The sequence below is a fragment of the Salvia splendens genome, chromosome 11 (assembly GCF_004379255.2).
Source record: "Salvia splendens isolate huo1 chromosome 11, SspV2, whole genome shotgun sequence".
Taxonomy (NCBI): Eukaryota; Viridiplantae; Streptophyta; class Magnoliopsida; order Lamiales; family Lamiaceae; genus Salvia; species Salvia splendens.
The window spans coordinates 25212600-25232951 of NC_056042.1; the positions used below are offsets into that span (position 1 = coordinate 25212600).

Sequence of the window (20352 nt, forward strand, 5' to 3'; positions counted from 1 at the left end):
ACACCAAAAGTTTGGAGAAACCAAGTCAAAATGAAGGATTATGCATACGTTTTCTCTTCAGCATATAGTTTTTATCATCATCTACTTTGTCATCATTAGCCTACCTAGAGCACAAGTCCTACCTGGACTCTACTAATTAATTAGCCTTAAACCGAGAAGCATTATTTATATAATCGTGATTCCCTTGAGCTCAAATATATGCTTAATGTTTATACCCCATGAAAATGATTAATATTAGTGTTTTGTTGAGAGGCGAACATCATAAACATCATTAATTATTGCTTTGATGATCTAATATATGATCATTTAATTTGTCTTCCCGTTTGTTCCTAGGCTATCAGTTGAAGTATATATAATTAATTTCTATTGAATCCAAAATAGAATAAAAGTTTGGAAGCAAACTCAACCAATAATTCCAAAACCAAAATGCTAATTGAAGCACCAAATACTCAATTTAATTTGGTTTCTCCCACATTATTAAATATAACACCGAAAATGACATATATCTTTGTGCTCCCTCCGTTCAGTAAAAGTGAGGTGCTTCAATTCGGACGTTGTTTTGCAAATGATAATAAATATTTAGAATATAGAGAAAGTAAAGTAAGTAAGAGAATAATGTATATATGATTTTATTACTTTACTTTCTCTTCTCACTAACTACTATTTATTATCATCTTATCAAAATAATTACCGAAAAGAAACGCCTCACTTGTAGTGGGACAGAGAGAGAAGTATATAGCAAGGATGTCAAACTACTTAAAACCAAAAAATTAATTAATTAATTAATTAATAATCTCCTCTTTCCTTAGTAGTTGAGACGTTTCATTTCGGTACATGATTTAAGAAAGGAAATGACTCCACTACTGCGGAACATAGAGAGATACTATATAGTAATAGCATGGTGATGGACCCATTCGTCTTTAAATAGTAAGTAACATATTAATAAGAGAATGAGCATATATAAACCAAACTGATTGAATACGAATTAAATTCCTCCATATGCATTTGTTTTCTCCTCTTTATCCTATGCCAAATGCACCTTAGCCTCGCCCCAAGCAGAGAAATCCATGGATGCCATTAATCCCAAATTCCTCAACCCTAGAATCATCAACATCAACGGAGACATGCAGCCGACCACCTCCTCCTCCGACTCGGCCGCGGAGGGCAACGGCGACGCCAAGTGGGCGCCAAAGCTCCTCCGCGAGTGCGCTGCCGCGATGTCGGAAAAGGACTCCGGCAAGATGCACCCCTCCTCTGGATGCTTAACGAGCTCGCCTGCCCCTACGGCGACCCCGACCAGAAGATCGCCGCCTACTTCCTCCAAGCCCTCTTCTGCAAGGCCACCGACTCCGGCCGCCGCTGCTGCTTCAAAACCCTAACCTCCGTCGCCGAGCGGAGCCACTCCTTTGACTCGTCCAGAAGACTAATCCTGAAATTCCAAGAGGTCAGCCCCTGGACCACCTTCGGCCACGTGGCGTCCAACGGCGCCACGCTGGAGGCCTTGGAGGGCGAGCCCAACCTCCACATCATCGACCTCAGCACCACCCTCTGCACCCAGTGGCCCACCCTCCTAGAAGCCCTCGCCACCCGCTCCGACGACACCCCGCGCCTCCGCCTAACCGTCGTCGCCGCCGCAGCCGCCGTTAAATCCGCCATGAAGGAGATCACGCCGCGGATCGAGAAATTCGCCAGGCTCATGGGCGTCCCCTTCGAGCTCGCCGTCATCGCCGATCTCGACGCGCTCGCTGTCCGCGAGGGCGAAGCCCTCGCGGTGAACTGCGTGGGCGCGCTGAGCCCTAATTTGATCGAGGCGATGAAATCGCTAAACCCTAAGGTGGTGACGGTGGTGGAGGAAGAGGCGGATTTCTCGGGCGATTTCGCGGAGCGATTCGAGGAGTGCCTGAGGTTCCACACGGTGTATTTCGACATGCTGGAGGAGAGCTTCGCGGCGACGAGCAACGAGAAGCTGATGCTGGAGAGGGAGTGCTTGAGAAAGATAGTTAGGGTTTTGGCGTGTGATGGTGAGAAAGTGGAGGAGCGTGATTGTGAGAGGGGGAGGCAGTGGTCGGGGAGGCTGCGGGAGGCGGGATTCGCTGCGGTGGCACACAGCGAGGACGTGGTGGACGACGTGAGGGCGCTGCTGAAGAGGTACAGGGCGGGGTGGTCGTTGGCGGCGGAGGATGATCAGACTGGCATTTTTTTGGCGTGGAAAGAGGAACCGGTAGTATGGGCATCGGTATGGAAACCATCGAAATAAATGGCATAGATAATTATAAGAGCATCACATTTCTGATTCATGGTGTTATATATATACTCCTTTGCTTTTTTAATTCTGTGCTTTTTTAGAGTTCTTCTTGTTTGAAAGCTTTTGCACTTGTGTAACGAATCGTTTTGGGAAGATGGATATGCTTTTTCTGTGTCTAATTAACCTAGCTACCTACTGTAGCTAAAGCTACCACTGCTCAATACTGTAGTTAACTATAGTAAATATATGTAATAGTCTAGTACTAGTCCCTCCTTCCCCAAATTCGACACGAGTTTTAAGAAATGTAATGAAAAGTTAGTGGAATGTATATCCAAAATGTGAGTAGGAATGAGTTAGTGGAATCTGGGGTGCACTACCAAAAATGGTAAAAAGTGAAAATGGACAAATTTTATGGAACGGACGGAAATGGAAAAATATGACAAACTTTCAGGGACGGACGGAGTAATATTTATTATTTCATGTAGTGGTTATATTTGTATCCTAGCTTACATGAATGCATCATCCTGGTACAAATGGATTAATGTATTAATTATCACTCAACTAGTTGATATTAATTTATATAGTATGTGAACTACTCATTAAGAATTAACCCTAATACATCTACACAATTAGTAAAGGAGCAAACTTTACTGCTTACACACTAATTATATATTGATTGTAATATGAAATTCCCATTAAATAAACCTAAATTGAACATCAGATCACAAATTGAATAAACCTAAATTGAAATAGAATAAATCTCAAAATGTATGATCGATGTATATGGTAGTAGGATTGAAGCTTATGAGAATACCAACTACTTGAGCTCTGATTAATCAAAGTAGGCCATTGGGTGGAGGTGTGGGTGGCAAGCAAAAGTACACCAAATGAATTCCAGAGTTGTCTTTTTGTCTACTGAGATGTAAGAAGGAAAATGTGATATGAAGAGCATATTAGCTTCCCTTAATTTCCACCAACAAAATGTAGTGGGTAAATGCTTTTCCAGATTTCGGATAAGACCACTCTTGATTTTTAATTTTTGCACACTTTATAAATTTTTGCTTTTGTCACTTTATATTATAGATCATATTGCAAAAGTAGGGACCCTTTCATTCATAATCTATTAGAGAAGGACCCCTACTTAGATACCAACACCAAACTTGGAACTGCTTCCCAACTGTACAACACATAAATCATTAAACTCTTTTCTGTTTTTTATTTTTATTTTAATTTTGTGATCGGACGTTCGGCTTTCCTACGGTTCGCTTCGATCTCTCAAATCTAACGTTTTGACATTTAATTGTGATTACAAATAGTGATTTGTTTAGGATAGTTTGTTAGAGAGGACTAGTCCTCGATATTTACTTATGGAAAAGAAAGAAAAATATTTTGGGTTCAATAACGAATGCAAGAACACTGCAAAAAAAAAAAAAGTTGTTTCAAAAACGTTGGTGGTGAAAGCGGTGGTTTTCTCCCAACGGCCACCACCATCATGGTGCTAGTTATGTTATGAATTTAAGTACTACCATAACTTAGATCTCTTTACTTTCTAGAACATAAATACTACTCCCTCCCTCCTTGAAAAATACTTTGAATTATATTCTTTTTAACTGAAATATATAAACTTTCTAATTTTAAAAATTCAAATCAGTACATTATTATAAGGGAGTACTCCGTAGTATTTTAAGTATATGATACTCCAACAGGGATATTGGAAGGAAGACGATTTCACTCTATAGCTAATTCTTAGGATGATCGGTCGTGCAGGGAGGACGATTTCACATCCATATTGTGAAATTATCCGTAGACGGACGGACTCTCTACTAAGCTACTATCATCATCTATTCATCTCTTTTTTAAAATACAACTCATGTTCTCATGACGAAGCTATAACTCTAGTGATGGACGCCACTAATATAAGTTGTAAATTAATATATATATATATATATATATATATATATATATATATATATATATATATATATATAAAAGTAATATTAATAAGTTGAAAGAACTTTCTATAAATAATAATGAAATACTTTTATGGAACGGATAAAAAATGATAATATCCTTATTTTTATGGGTCAGTGAGAGTATTCCAATTACTCCCGCCCAACCTATTTGTTATTCATCTCTGTTCAATCTGGACATATTACACCCAAGTCAGCCTCGTTTCTTCACTTTGTTTTGTTTTAAAATTCTAAAGTTATTTATTATCCCTTTTCAAGAGTATGAATAATAGGAAATCTACGAGCCATATAGTGAAAAAGTAGTATAAAGATGAGATTTCTATAAGAACACTTAAAACATTGTGAGCCTATTTGCTAGTATTAGGAATGTAAAATAATTAGGATTTAGATTTTAGAAAAGATAAGATAAACTTAAAACATAGTGGGCCTATTTGCTAGTATTAGGAAAGTAAAATTTATTAGGGAAAGTACGAAAATATGATTTATAGAAATATGATTATTGAGATTATAATTTCTAAGATTTATAATTATAAAGAATATGATTTGTGATAATATAATTTTCAAGGAAAATATATTTTAATGTGTTAGAAAATTTGTTAGATTTCTGTAAGGATGTCAATGGGGTCGGCCCAGCTGATTTCAGGCCAACCCTATTCGAATCGCGGGTCGTGCGGACTAATCTGATTGTGATTTTTTCGTTCTATAAAAGTTCAAATCTAACCCAAAAGCTCAAGTTTCGGGTTAGCCCAGCGGGTTAATCGGGTTGCTACCGATAAAATTAGCATGCGATCAATCCAATAAATAATGATGAAATTAGTTATATTTATAAACTGAAAAACATTTAATTATGATAAATTTGAGATATATGCTTAAAATCAAACATAAATATGACCACATACTAATATTTGACATTTCTGCAAAATAAAAATAAACATCGAGAAATTTTAAATATATTTTTAGTGAATTTAAAGTTTCTAGTTTATTTATCTGTTATTATATTAATAAAAATTTAATTAATAATTTGTATATTTAATATAAATTGAAATTTATTTTTTTAGTTATTTATATTATAAAAATAATTAATGAAGTGCGAATTAAGAGCCAAACTAATAGAACCATAGAAATTTTATCAAGTTTTGGGTCTGACCTTAACCGGTTGCAGGTTAATCGTGTGCGGGTTAATCAGATTATAATTTTATCGGGCTAGTAATTTTCAACCCTAAGTTCCATAACCCTATAAATTTAGCAGGCTATTCGGGCCAGGCTACATCGGCATCCTTAGAGCATCCACTACGCGTCCTGCGCGCGGCTCGCGTTCCGTCCCGGAGGGACGGTTCCGCCGCGGGACGCGTTGCAACGTTCGTCCCGTCCCAAACCCGTCTCCAGCCCGTCCCGTAGCCCGTAGCCGCGAGGCAAGGGACGCGCCGTCCCAACACGTGCCTGGGCGACGCGTCGCCCGCCCAATGCATGTGTGACGCCCACTCGCTGGCCCGCGAGTGGGCGTCGTCACGGATGACGCAATAATTCATTTTTTTTAATTCGAATTTTAATAAAAAAAAAATTTCAAATGGTAATGTTACCGTTAATTTTTTATTTTCTTTTTTTGATTTATTTACTCTATAAATAATCCTATTTCATACTCATTTCACACACAAACACACATCTATTCCTCTCAAATCCTCTCTATAACCACTCCAATTTAATCTTAAATCAACTCAAACAAATGGATCATTTTGAGCAAATGCGTCAACTAATGGAACAATCACTTGAAGAAGATCAACGACGAGAGGCGGAGGAAGCCGCGCCGCCCCCACGACGCTCCCGGAAGTACATCCATCGGAACCGAGAGGAAGCCGTCGCACAGTTAGTACGCGACTACTTCTGCGATAAATGTACTGCAGCAATCCGTCAGCTTGCGACTGGACAAACGGCCGACATGTTCGACGAATACCTCCACATCGGAGACACCACTGGGCGCATGTGCTTGCTCAAATTCTGCAAAGGCGTCCGGGCAGCCTTTACCAATGAATTTCTCCGGAGGGCAAACACGACCGATTGTCAGTTCCTCCTCGACCTGTACGAACAAGTACACGGATTCCCCGGGATGCTTGGCAGTGTCGATTGCATGCACTGGCAATGGAAGAATTGCCCGGTGGCTTGGAGGGGGTCCTACACGAGCGGCCACAAAGGCACCCACCCAACCGTTGTACTCGAGGTTGTTGCCGACTACCTGCTTTGGATCTGGCACGCGTACTTCGGGGTCCCTGGCTCGAACAACGACATAAACGTGCTCCACCAGTCCGACCTCTTTACCGAAGTTTTGGATGGTAAAGCGCCGGCCATCAACTTCGTCGGCAACAGTCGGCTGTATAAAATGGGGTACTATCTCGCCGATGACATCTACCCGAAGTGGCCGCCCTTCGTGAAGACGTGCAGCAGGCCTGCGAATCCAAAGCAGACTCTTTTTGCGCAGAAGCAGGAGGCTGCTCGCAAGGATGTGGAGAGGGCGTTCGGGGTTCTCCAAGCACGCTTCAACATCATCAAAGCCCCGGGTCGTTCGTGGTTCATGGAGAGCATGGTCGACATCATGTATACGTGCATAATCTTGCACAACATGATTGTCTAAGACGAAGGACCCGAGGCGGGAAATTGGTTCGACCCCGAATCCCCCGGAAGCTCAACCACAAGTAGTCCGCCGCGAAGTGGAGCGCATCCGTCAATACAAGAACGGTTGTCTATTCGGGCAAGGACACGCGACTCTAGCGCCTACGCCCAACTCCAAGAGGATCTAATTGAGCACATTTGGGAAAACTTTGGCGGAGAAAATTAAATTATGCCATTTTTATTTTTTTAGGATTTTAATTATGTCTTTTTTCTATTTTTTTTTAATTTTAATGTTGTTTTAATTTTAATGATGTTTGTTTTTTAATAAAGTGTATTTGTTTTAATTGAATTGGGTTGGAAAAAAAATAAAAAATGAAATTGAATGAATAGTAATTTAAGGGACGGTTAAGGGACGGAGTGTTGCAGGTTCCGTCCCTTAGTTAAGGGATGGAGGAATAAAGTACAGTGGAGCTCTCAAATAGTAGTTTAAGGGATGGTGAGGGGACAACTTAGTGGATGTTCTTACGTGAAACTATGAATTTTTACCTGTATCAAAATCATTTAATCCGGATAAATGTAAGCTTACTTACGGTAGAACAACAGCCATCCTTCACTCATCTTTCACATGTGTGACAATCGAGAAGAGAGACACAATGTGATAGTACTGTTCTTTTAAAATCCTAGATTAAGTAAAAATAATAATAGTACGTATTTGGATTTGGCGAGTAAAAAAGAATCATTTTTTTATACTCCCTTCAATGTTAACCAGTGTTTTAAAAATTGGACTGGACACCGTCGTGATGTTCAGTCCGGTTGAGCATGTTAAACCGGTTTGACGTTGAACCGTTTTGACTCGGTTAGTGGCCAAACCGGTTTGGCCGGAAATCGGTTCAACCGGTACACTTGATTTGAATTTGCTGCAATCATGTCACAACGCTCTCCTTCGTCCCTCGTCCCCCTAAACCAGCTGCTGGCCCCGAACTCAATCGCTAGCCCGCGACAGCACCGTCAGTCTGCTTGATCGCCGCTGGAGAACCCCTCGATTTGGAAGCAAAAGAAGCTAGAATAGTGCTTCAATGGTGAAATGAGTAAAAGACCAGAGAGAGACATTGATGCGAAGGGAATTGGGAATAGAAAGAATGTGCCGTGTGAATTGGAATTACATCGAACTGGAAATAGAAAAAGTTAATCTCAAAGTAAAAAGTTTTTTATATCTGTGCACATTTGCATTTTAATTTTATATTCTATCTGCAAATTACTTGGTGGGTATGGGTATGTATTTTGCTTTTTAATTCGTTTTTTATTATCTGAAATTCTTTCCATATTTGGATTTAGATAATATTTACATTCAATTTTTTTTATATATATAAACAAAAATATATATATATATAGGATATATGGGATGTATTCATTTCCTTTTCCTATATTTCCTCCTTTTTCCTTCTTAATATCAGCCATTAGATTAGAGAAATGGACGGTCAAGATCAACATTGGGTAATTAATCCCGTGTTGCATTATTTGTCATATTTTGTGCATTATGAGGGTACAATAGTAATCTAATAATGGCTGGAAACCGCTACGAATAATGCACCACATGGTCACGAGTAATGCATATAATTGCCTATATAATTCACAATATGTGAACTGCAATGCATACGAACAAGATGTGCTGTGTTATGATGTTTGACACACGTTTCTTGTTTCCCTAAGGGTTTAATAAGCTTAGGGGCTAGGGTATAGTACGTAGACATGTATGTAATCTTCACATGGTAACGAGTAATGGATATAATTGACTATATAATGCACAATTTGTGAACTACAATGCATACGAACAAGATGTACTGTGTTATGATGTTTGACACACGTTTCTTGTTTCCCCTAAGGGTTTAATAAGCTTAGGGGCTAGGGTATAGTACGTACGCATTAATAACAAATTATAAAACGATACGAATAATTCACCAAATTGTCACGAGTAATGGATGTTATTAACTATATAATGCACAATATGTGAACTGCAATGCATACGAATAATATGTACCATGTTATGATGTTTGACACACGTTTCTTGTTTCCCCTAAGGGTTTAATAAGCTTATGGGCTAGGGTATAGTACGTAGACATTACTAAATGCACGTATGTAATCTTCAATCCGTTGATTAACCCATATACACAATACCTCTAATAATGCATAATATACTGAGATAATGACAATTAACAGCTACATAATGCACTACCTAAACCAAATAATGCACATACGTATATTCTAATAACAACAATTTGTTAGTAATGTCTACGTACTATACCCTAGCCCCTAAGCTTATTAAACCCTTAGGGGAAACAAGAAACGTGTGTCAAACATCATAACATGGTACATCTTATTCGTATGCATTGCAGTTCACATATTGTGCATTATATAGTCAATTATATCCATTAATCGTTACCATGTGAAGATTACATACGTGTCTACGTACTATACCCTAGCCCCTAAGCTTATTAAACCCTTAGGGGAAACAAGAAACGTGTGTCCAAACATCATAACATGGTACATCTTATTCGTATGCATTGCAGTTCACATATTGTGCATTATATAGTCAATTATAAGCATTACTCGTGACCATGTGGTGCATTATTCGCAGATACCAAAATGTGGCAGTTACTTTTCCGTCAAATGTCAATAATAACCCTGTAATGCATACAACCACCTTCTATAATGCAACACGGAACCAGTTTTATAGAATCAATCTGATCCGTTGATGCCTTAGATCTAACACGTAATATTAAGAAGGAAAAAGGATCTAAGATGTGAAAAGGAGAATAACGCTCCCCTAGGATATATATATATATATATATATATATATATATATATATATATATATAATATATATATATATATAGGGTAGTGATCTATGGCAAACACCCCTTAACCAAATAACTAGAGAACAAATCATAGCCGCAAGATCAAGAAAATCAAGGGCTATTATTAATACATGTAATTTTTGAATTTAAAGGAGAAATTAGTTCCCCTATCACTAATTTACTTCATAATAACAAGGCGGGGGTATAATGGTCATTGCACAAATAAAATTAGGGTTAAACTCTAATTAGTCGCTCATTCCTGAAAATCATTTCTCCCGCTCTTCTATTTTCTTCTCTTCTCTACTCTCTTCTTCTCGTTGAGGGAGGTGGCGGTGGGGGTGTAGAGGAGCGAGAGAGGTTTTTATGGGTGGTGAGGTCGTCGCCGACGGAGGAGCAGGCGGTATCTGAAGCCGCCGGAGCCGGATTTGGAGGAGCTGCTGCCGGCGGGGTTCGTGGAGCGGATGGGGGAGGGGGATGGTGGTGAAGTTTGTGGAGCAGATGGCGGCGTGGCCGATGTACGCGGAGCATCACTTCAACAGGGTGGTGTTCGTGGAGTACATGGAGGTGGCGGTGAGGGCGGTGGAGGATGAGGAGGGGATCTTGTCGATGGATGTGGAGGCTTTCAACAAACAAGTGGAAGCCGGAAGCGTTTATCAACAAGTTCAACCAGGATATGAGATTGCAGAGGCAAGAGTCTGATCAGAGGTTTTTAGATATGATCAAACGAGGACTCTAATTGATCTGCCTAGCTAGCTTGTGTTTTGATTAATGAACATTGTTTTTTGCTTGTTTCATTTAAATCCTGATGGGAATTGTAGATGTAGTTGCAATGTTTAATCTTTTCATTAGGTATGTAGTTGCTCTCTTTCTCTAAAAAATAAGATGTGTAGAAGAAGCTGGTGAGTGGGACAGTGACATTCCAACACAACAGGGAATTCATAATTCTTCATTTAAATTACTTACAATTATTACTTAAAGTTAAACCCCATAATGAATTAAAATCATACTGATAGTGATGTGTGTTGTTAACAACGGTGAAGTAAAATCATGCTAGTAGTGATGTGTTTTGTTAACAAGAGTGAACTAAAATCATGCTAAGAGTGATGTGTTTTGTAAACAAGAGTGAAGTAAAATCATGCTAAGAGTGATGTGTTTTGTTAACAACAGTGAAGTAAAATCATGCTAAGAGTGATGTGTTTTGTAAGCAAGAGTGAAGTAAAATCATGCTAAGAGTGATGTGTTTTGTAAGCAAGAGTAAAGTAAAATCATAATAGAGTGATGTGCTTTGTAAACAAGAGTGAAGTAAAATCATGCTAAGAGTGATGTGTTTGTAAGCAAGAGTGAAGTAAAATCATGCTAAGAGTGATGTGTTTTGTAAGCAAGAGTGAAGTAAAATCATGCTAAGAGTTATGTGTTTTTGTAAGCAAGAGTGAAGTAAAATCATGCTAAGAGTGATGTGTTTTGTTAACAAGAGTGAAGTAAAATCATGCTAAGAGTGATGTGTTTTGTAAACAAGAGTGAAGTAAAATCATGCTAAGAGTGATGTGTTTTGTTAACAACAGTGAAGTAAAATCATGCTAAGAGTGATGTGTTTTGTAAACAAGAGCGAAGTAAAATCATGCTAAGAGTGATGTGTTTCGTTAACAAGAGTGAAGTAAAATCATGTTAAGAGTGACGTGTTTTGTAAACAAATATTAGTTTTCTGGAAAAATATTAGATTCGTTCAAGTTTCCAAAAAAGAATCATTGCGTGTGAAAAAGAAAGGCATAGAATATGAACTTGGGTAAATATGAAGAGAATGACATGCAGACATTAATCAACTAATCAATGATTAAGCTGATGAATGACGAGATGAATCCAGATCTACTAAAACTCCAAACCATACTCAAGAGTTTAACAGTCACAGAGTATCGTGTACTTATATATATGGTCTGATCCCGTATTAAAATACCACAACAGAAAGGCCCTAGAAATGTTAAATCAAAAGCTATGCTTAATAATTGAGGACTCTACAACTCGACATCCATGAGAGCTGCAAGCCGACTTCACCCTGCAAATACAACTCGACCTCCCCACTTCAACCAAAATACCTGTACAATATCCATGGTAACCTATAATAAGAAATTTGTGCTCAATTCGTTCCAGCATAGGAATACGTAGACACAGTTGCGTTATCAAAAACCACCGTCGCATTATTCCTAGCGTTGAACTACACAACAGCCTAATAAACCAGCACCCCGCCGCCCTGGCCCGCTCCGACGGCCGGCGCCCCGATCCCGTCGAATGTTACCATCGCTCCGATGAGCAGGCATAAAATCCCAGCCTTCCATCCCAATGAACCAAATGCAAATGGAAGGCTCAGCAACGTCGGAGCTACGATCGACGTCGACAAGTGGTACCCGCAGTGTATCCACGATCCTACAATTATTTTATTTTAATTTAACTATCACCAAATCCACAATCTTAATCATTCTCTGATAATGCAAAATATTGAGAACAAACTTGTTGGATCACCTTTGGATTTCAGAACAAATTGTGCACCGGCGTCTACCGCCTTTTCGCTGGTGACAGCGAGAGAGGTATGCCGTCATTAACCTCTGCAGCAGTTGGTCAGACACCTTCCATGTTTGAGCTCGGCGACGGAGGCTGGGGAGAGGAGGAAGAGATGGGAGAGGAAAAGAAGTGTGAATAGAAGCCCCATTTTTTCTGAAATTGGAGTTGGAAATTTGAAGGAGACGTTGGAGTTTAATATAGTTCCAAAAATGCCCTTGTTAATTACTTTTTATTTAAAACATGTAAAAATAGCTAAGCCATAGGATTAATTTGTTCCATTAAGATGTGTGGCTGAGATTTGTTCTCTAGTTATACACTTAAGATTAGTTATATCTTGATCACTACCCTATATATATATATATTATATATATATATATATATATATATATATATATACCTTATTTACAAAATTAAAATTTGTTTATGAGGTGTTGGCAGCGGAAGCGTGCATAAAAACCGATCACATGAATTTGATCTATTTAGCTGATTATTTAGACAATTTATTCGCGTAATTTTTTTCACGTATCATGCTCATAACTTAAATTATAATCATGCTTTAGATCAAACAATCCCTAAAACATGCATACTACGGAGTTAGCCAATTTACTCGTTGATTCACTTAGAATCGAAGATGGCTTGCGTCTTCTCCACGTGAAGATCTTCAGAACTCGACCTCGGGATCTTCTGACCGGTTACCGGACTGTAGACTGATATTTGTGTGGGAAAATCTCACAAGTGTACTAGGACTTAAATAACGAAGACAGAAATCTGCTCACGGAAAGAGAATAATTTCGATCCTCTCTCAAATCTGAGGTGGGCAAAAGTTTTGTTAGGGAAAAGTGTGTTTTCTGTCTCCTTTATTCTCATATTTATATTAAGTCACATATAGGGCCCAGTCAGGGATCTAAGGAAGAATTTGGACATGGCCTCACCCAATTAGTTTTTTACTAATTAAATTGAACCCACAATTTAATACAAGCTCATATTGGAATATTACAAGCAGCCACTACAGAAGTAATATTGCACTGCCTTTCCAAATCTGAAATTACAAGTATTCCGGATTTCCTTTTATTTGTTTAATTCATTTCCCGCGTTTAAGATAGAAACATCCATTAATTAATTAATGTCTGCTATGGACTTAATTAATTAACATATTTTAATTTCCAAGAGTGGACTTAGCAAGAATCTCTTATTTATTATTCATAGAGTAATCAAACTCCAACTAGCTAGATTTCGAATAATAAAACCTTGTTTCGAACTCCTCTTGTAGATATTATCAAACGAGACTCTCCTCGCGCACGATTCAATATAATAGCAATCCTAGCACCGCTAGATAATGATCACCACTACCCAATATACCTGGATCGTTGGGTGACGAAAAACCTGCACCTTTGGTAAGTCAAAGTAGTAGATACTCAATATCGTATGCTCAATGCTAACGTACATTGATTAAGAAATTAATTATCAATACCTCGTCTTTCAGTAGATAGCATAAAGACATGTCTTGTTGTTAGATCCATTCATTGCTATACCACACCAACGTCATCATATTTCAATAAGACTTAGAAATAATCGGACTGACATTGCAACCTTTCACGATATGTAGTCTAGGCCTATCTAGGTTGTGAAATTCTTATTTTTCTTTGTTTAGTACTGACCGCGTACCTTAAATTGAGCGCAGTCCACAACCGGTCTACTAAAACAAAGACTTAGACTTTGTTATGTTCACTTATACATTTAAATATGCAATAACATCCATTAAATGTAAAACATAACAATTATACGACAAAATAATCTATTGCATTTATTGGAAAATAATAATTTGAGTTTTACAGTATTCAATCACTTGAAAGGTGATTTCTAGTATACTATATATTTAGTTATAAATATTTTTATATTATATAATAATAGTAATCCGGTCCGCTAATGGTCTAACCGGTTGGACCAGTTGAAACCATGAACCGATAACTTCATCGGTTCGATCACTGAACCGGTTTTTTAAAACATTGATGTTAACTCTAAATGGATATTTTTATTTGCTACTATTATTTATTTTAATTTTATAAATTAAGTGAAAATAATAAAATAGGAAATACGTCAATTAGATTAAAATGAAACCACCAAAAATAAATAAAAATGTGTCATTAATGATGGGGACGTGGAAGTATAATTTTTCTTTACAGAAATCAAATTACTCTTCTTATTATTCTATAATTATACAAAACACGTAAATTTAATACAGGATAAACTTAAAGAAAACAAAGGAGGGTTCGAGATATTTAAAGCAAACCTTCACATTTAAAAGAGGTAGGAATTATAGATAGGTATTTAATTCGGGAGAACAGTGTTGTCATCCCAGCATCATACCACTCAACTCAAATCTCCTTTCGTGATTCAGATGTTAAGGGCTACTCCATTGCTCCTCACCTCAAAATGTCACCCAATAATTTCCCTCTATCCTACCACAATTTCACGGAACACAATCAAGAACCCATTTTCAATTTCCATTTCTCGCTCATTGCCTAACAACAACTTCAAAATCACTTGTACAAAACCAGAGCAGCCTCCTGATTTGGATCCCACGTCGAACAAAACCCAGGTTTTAATCAGAATTCCCATGCTTTTTCAGTTGTGGGTTTTGCTTATTTTTTTGCTATTTAATGTTTTTTGTCATGAGGGAATCGATTCTTGGGATTTGGTTATATCTTATATGTGCTTTGGTGTTTTACTGTTTCAGCATGAATGAAACAGGTGGCAGAAGAGGTGGATTTTTGGTGGGTTGTCTGATTTCCCCGTGGGTTTTTTTTTTTTTTTTTTACCTGGCTTTTCCCCCCCCATTGAGGTCCCACAATTCAATTTATTAGATGGAATATTATTTTTCACTCTTAAAGCTATACATGGAATATGTTATTTTTAAGTGCAATACAAAATTGATTATTAAAAATAAATTGAAAATTTATTAACATACATAGAATCTTAAATAATTCAAAGAGCTAAGTTATTTTATCTCTCTTATGAGTAATTGTAGTCTAAAAAAATTAGTTGAAATATCAATAATCAATTAATAAAAAAGACAATGACATTCTTAGTTGAATTTTAAATCTATGATTGTTTAATTCAATAAAAAATCAATCAAGTTGCTTCAATTGTTTAATATCACAATGTCGCGTCTTAATATTATCATTAGACCATTTACAACATCATGAAAATTGTTAATAGTTCTCATATCAATCCCTTGACTATTCGTGAATCATATTTTCTACTTTATTAAATTTTTATTTCAATGTAATATATATTATATATATGATTAACTTAAATTTTCAGTTAAATAAAATTACGAGATTCATTAAAATAAAATATTTATCTTACTTTATATCTAAATAATTGAGAGTGTAACCATATAAAAGTATTAACTAGCACTAGAAAGTAACATCTGTAACACCCCGAGTTTTCGTGCACGGATTTTTGGAGTATAAAAAAAAAATATTGGACGAAGAGATACTTGGAATCAAAGTGCAAGGAAAAAATCTTCAAGAATGAGAGTGAAGGATATACTTCTTTTAATGAACACTAAGGAGTAAAGATACAAGAATGATCCAATTAGTACAATGTTACAAAATTGAAGGAGATAATATTTCTCCATGTACTCTATGTCTCAGATGTACATTCTTAGCTTTGCACAAAAAGGGAACAAGAGCCAAGATTATAAGAATTTCTACTTTAGAAAGAAAGCATAGAGAATGATATGAGCAAAGACTCCATCTCTTATCTCTCTCGATTTTCCTTCCACAAAGCTCCAAGGAGGCAGTTGTTGTACCTACAATATTTACACCAAAAGGGCATCAAAATTTTGTCACATAAAAAAAGGAGAAAGGAGACACAAGCCAAGAGGATAGGGGAATGGAAACCTCTCATCGAGGCTGGAGAAACTGCCAAGGAGGGGCTGTTTTCTCCCAAGAATTTCACCATTCTAGCATAATCACAGAATCACAAAACTCAAAAGGAAGCCAACACTGCAGCCTCAAATAGAAATTGGAGCTCCCCAATGCCTTACACCAAGGAGGCAAGAGGCTTATGTGATGCTAAAAAGGGGAGGAACCCATAGCTTGAAATAGAAGAGCATCCTTCCCAATGCTAACACCAAAGGGGTAGTAAAAGCTTTTATCACAAATCCAAAAGTGAAGGAATCTTTATCCAAATTAGACACAAATGCCAAGGAGTTTTGGCTATAAATACCAGCCACACCACCTCCTTCCTCACACCTCTCTAAATTCACAATTCACAAGAAGTGCAGCAAGAGAGGAAGGAGTGGGGCGAGCTTAAGGGCAGTCCGGTGTTCGAAGGAGTCATCAGAAAAAGGGGTAAACACTAGCACACCCCTCTGCTTTTGTTTCGAACATCATACTAGGCCCAAGAACATAGAAGCTCACTAGGTCCCACAACGACAGTAGCGATCAAACTAATATAATTCCATCATAATTGACAATTAACCAAGGATTTCAGCTCAATCCAGTGAGCACACATAATACACTCAATCTTGGAGACTTAGAACATAGCCGCTGCCCCAAAGGAATTAAAAATTAACATAACAAGTAAAAGGGAAGGGTAGCTTAGCTTTAGAACAATGGGCTGCCCGGCGAGGGTCGGGTGACGGCGGAACCCCAGAGAGCAGATGGAGGCGGCGGATAGAAGCTGGCAGCGGGAACTCCACTCACCGAGTACCCTAAGCGGGGACGGCGGCGCTACCTCCCAGAGAGCTTGGCGTGAGAGGAGGAGCTCGGAGATCGATGAGCTGCCATCGGTGAGGTCGGCGAGAGGAAGGGCGCTGGACGGAGAGCCGAGAACCTCCTCTGACCTCGACGGAGGAAGGAAGAGATAGAGAGGAGAGTGAGGGACGGCTAGAACTCCGTGGAGCTGATCGACGGCGATTCGCCGGAGAGGCCGCGAGGACGAGTCGCCAGAGAGAGAGGTGCTAGCGGCGTGAATTCGTCGGAGAAATTGAGGATACGCGCTGCTGTTGTGTTCTTCAATTTGGGGATTGATTGAGGGAGAATGAATTGAGAAATTAACCGATGGATGAAGGGAGTATTTGGGTTGGTTGGTTTAACTAAATTTTTGGGCCACTTTGAATTTAGTAGCTGGGCTGGGAGTATTTATTGATGGGGCTGTCCCAATTAATTAATTAGGCCAATTCTTGTGTAGAGGACTACACAAATCAAGAAGACTAGGTTCTAATTATGGACCGATGGGTTCTTAAGGAGGAGTTTAGTTTGGCCTATGTTACATTATTGAGTGGGAGAGATTAGAATAAGGAAAGATGGGTTGTGATTTGTATTCTCATATTGGGCTGGAATAATTGATCTTTGGGCCGAAATAATTAAAGAGGGAGAAGAGCAGTTGGGCCGGATGGAAGTAATGGGATGCAAACTAATTTGGTTTTGAGCCGGAATTCTAATTAAGTTCTTGGGGCTATGATTAATTAGGGCATGCATTCTAATTCTAATTAAAAGTTAAAGAATTTTCTTAAGTCTTGTTAGTAAGTTGTGTTGTTTCAAAAAGGTTATCTCCGCGAGCTAAGGTCGGAGTCAGGAAAAATCAAATTAAGGAGTTTTAGCGAACGAGGGTGGACTTTCGAACTAAAGTATTTTAGTGAGCTTTCTATTTATTATGAGATGTTACGTGGGCTTTTTGTTAAAGTTACAGTTTTTACGAGAAGAAGTGTTTTTATGTGCTTTCTATTTAGATATGATGATAAGTGCGAGCTTGCTTTTTAATGTGAAGTGTTATGATAAGTGCTATTTGCTTGGTGTTATTATACGACGTTATGTGTGTTGCTTTACGAGTGCTTATATGAAGTGAAGCCTCTATTGAAAGTTTCGAGTTCGGTTTTGACCGATAGAAATGAGTTTTGTTAAAAGTATGTGTACGAGGAAAATGAAGTTTTCAAAAGTTTTGAGTTCGGCTTTGACCGATAGAAAAGTGAGCTTAAGTTTCAAGAGTGTTTATGAGGAAATGAAGGTTTTGAAAAGTTTGAGTTCGGCTTTGACCGATAGAAGTGATTTTTGAGTTCGGCTTTGACGATAGAAATAAGTTTCGATCCAAATACGTTTACGAGAAAAGAAGGGAAGTTTTGAAAGTTATGTGTTCGGCTCTTGATGAAAAAAAGATGAGTTTATGTTAAAAAACAGTTTTATGAGAAAAATAAGGTTGCAAAGGTTATGTCAAGCCATGTTTTGTTTTGAACGTTGCCTATCCGACTAACTAGCAAGGACGATGTCCCTACTAGACCAGAAGTTTCAATTTTGTGAATTCAGGTTTGTAGTGGGATGAGCCCATACATTCTTTTCACCAAGAGTTAGTGAATTCGGGTTTGTAGTGGGGTGAGCCCATACATTCCGTTTCACCAAGAGTTAGTGAATTCGGGTTTGTAGTGGGTGAGCCCATACATTCCGTTTCACCAAGAGTTAGTGAAGTCGGGTTTGTAGGGGGTGAGCCCATACATTCCGTTTCACCAAGAGTTAGTGAATTCGGGTTTGTAAGCGGTTGAAGCCCATACATTCCGTTTCACCGAGTTTCGTGAATTTTGTTCACGAGGAGGTTAGTGGGCTTCTGTTCCCCAGGAGTTAGTCAGATATGGCATATGTTCCAGGAAAATAGATCGAAAGATCGCTTTTGAAAAAGGAAAAGGAAAATGTTTTAGTGTTCTCGGACTTTTCCTAAAACCCCGAGTTCACTCAAAGAGTGGCTTGACATAATCAGTTTTTATGAAAATATATTTTGGCACGTGTCCACTGAGTACACCAAGTACTCAGCCCTGCATATGTTTTAAAAATGGCAGGTTGAGCAGTGATGACGCCAGGCGGTGTTGAGCATAGACGATGAAGATCCTTCGATAAGAATAGTACTCGGATGCGGCGTGTCTCCATACACGACGTCATCTACTCTTGACTCTTCCGCTGCAATGTAAAAAAATCGAGTTTGCACTCTGTATCATGCACTCTGATATATACTATTTGAGTTATTTTGGTTCAAGTTTCAGTTGTGACACAGTATTCCCCTTTCTTCCCCGCTTCTTTCATCCTCCCCTAGTCGCGATCAACCGGGCTTTCTATCCTTAGAAAGTGCGGTCATGACAACATCGTACTTAATATTCAAATAAGGTATGTTAGATGATAATAATAATAATAATAATAATAATAATAATAATAATAATAATAATAATAATATAATAATAATAATAATAATAATAATAATAATAATAGTATAAGATCTACTAAACTTAATCCCAAATAAATTAGAAGAAAGAAAAAAAGTGGATGAATAAATAGATTGAATTGCTATTAATGGCCTTAAGGGTACTTTGTCATAAAAATATTGAAAATAGTAAAAAATTAGTTGAATTGATATTAACATATAGTTAATGGACCTCAAAGATATTATGAAATGTTACGGACCAAATTTGCTCATTTGGGATAGTTGATATACTAAAAAATATGTTCCCTCAATTAAAAAATCTAAAAGTATTAAAAATGTGGTGAATATATATTGTGGGTAATTTGGTTATTTGTAAATATTATGAAAAAAATAATAAGAAAGAGGAAAAAAAGAAATGAAAATTTGTAATTCTTTATTTCGAAAAATTCGCATGTCACGATCTAATATTTCAAAAGATCAACGAAATTAATCCCAAATTTTGAAAGGTAATTGTGACCCTTTTTTCTGAAATCTTTCGGTTTGGTGAATGATGAGTAAAAGGGTAAATGGAGATGTTGAAAATATTTACTGGTAATATTTGATTGGTTTTGTATAGGGATGTTAATCTGTCAGCCCAATGGGTTTCAGGTTAATAGACTATACTTGAATATTTTATATATTGAGTATGGGGCGCACTATGGTCAATAAGTAAAATTTTGTCAAAAATCAAAACAAATCACAGCCCTTGGATCATTAGATTGGATGGTTGTGATAAGTTACATTATTAGACTAAGACGTTACATTATTAACCAAGCTACATTGTTAGACTATAATGGTACATTATTTTACTAAAATGGTACATTATTAGCCAAGCTACATTACCAGACTATAATGGTACATTATTTTACTAAAATGGTACATTATTAGCCAA

The 20352-nt window shown here is 37.7% G+C and overlaps 1 long non-coding RNA gene and 1 pseudogene across 1 annotated transcript; one reads left to right on the forward strand and one right to left on the reverse strand.

Annotated features, from left to right (window-relative positions):
* Positions 1–927: 927 nt before the first annotated feature.
* LOC121754044 lies at positions 928–2424 on the forward strand (annotated as a pseudogene).
* Positions 2425–15803: 13379 nt separating this feature from the next.
* Positions 15804–16223, reverse strand: LOC121755164. The gene is made up of 2 exons (XR_006040645.1): positions 16136–16223; positions 15804–16044 (listed from the first exon to the last, which is right to left on the reverse strand). It is a non-coding gene; the product is annotated as an uncharacterized LOC121755164 (long non-coding RNA).
* Between the last annotated feature and the right edge of the window lie 4129 nt (positions 16224–20352).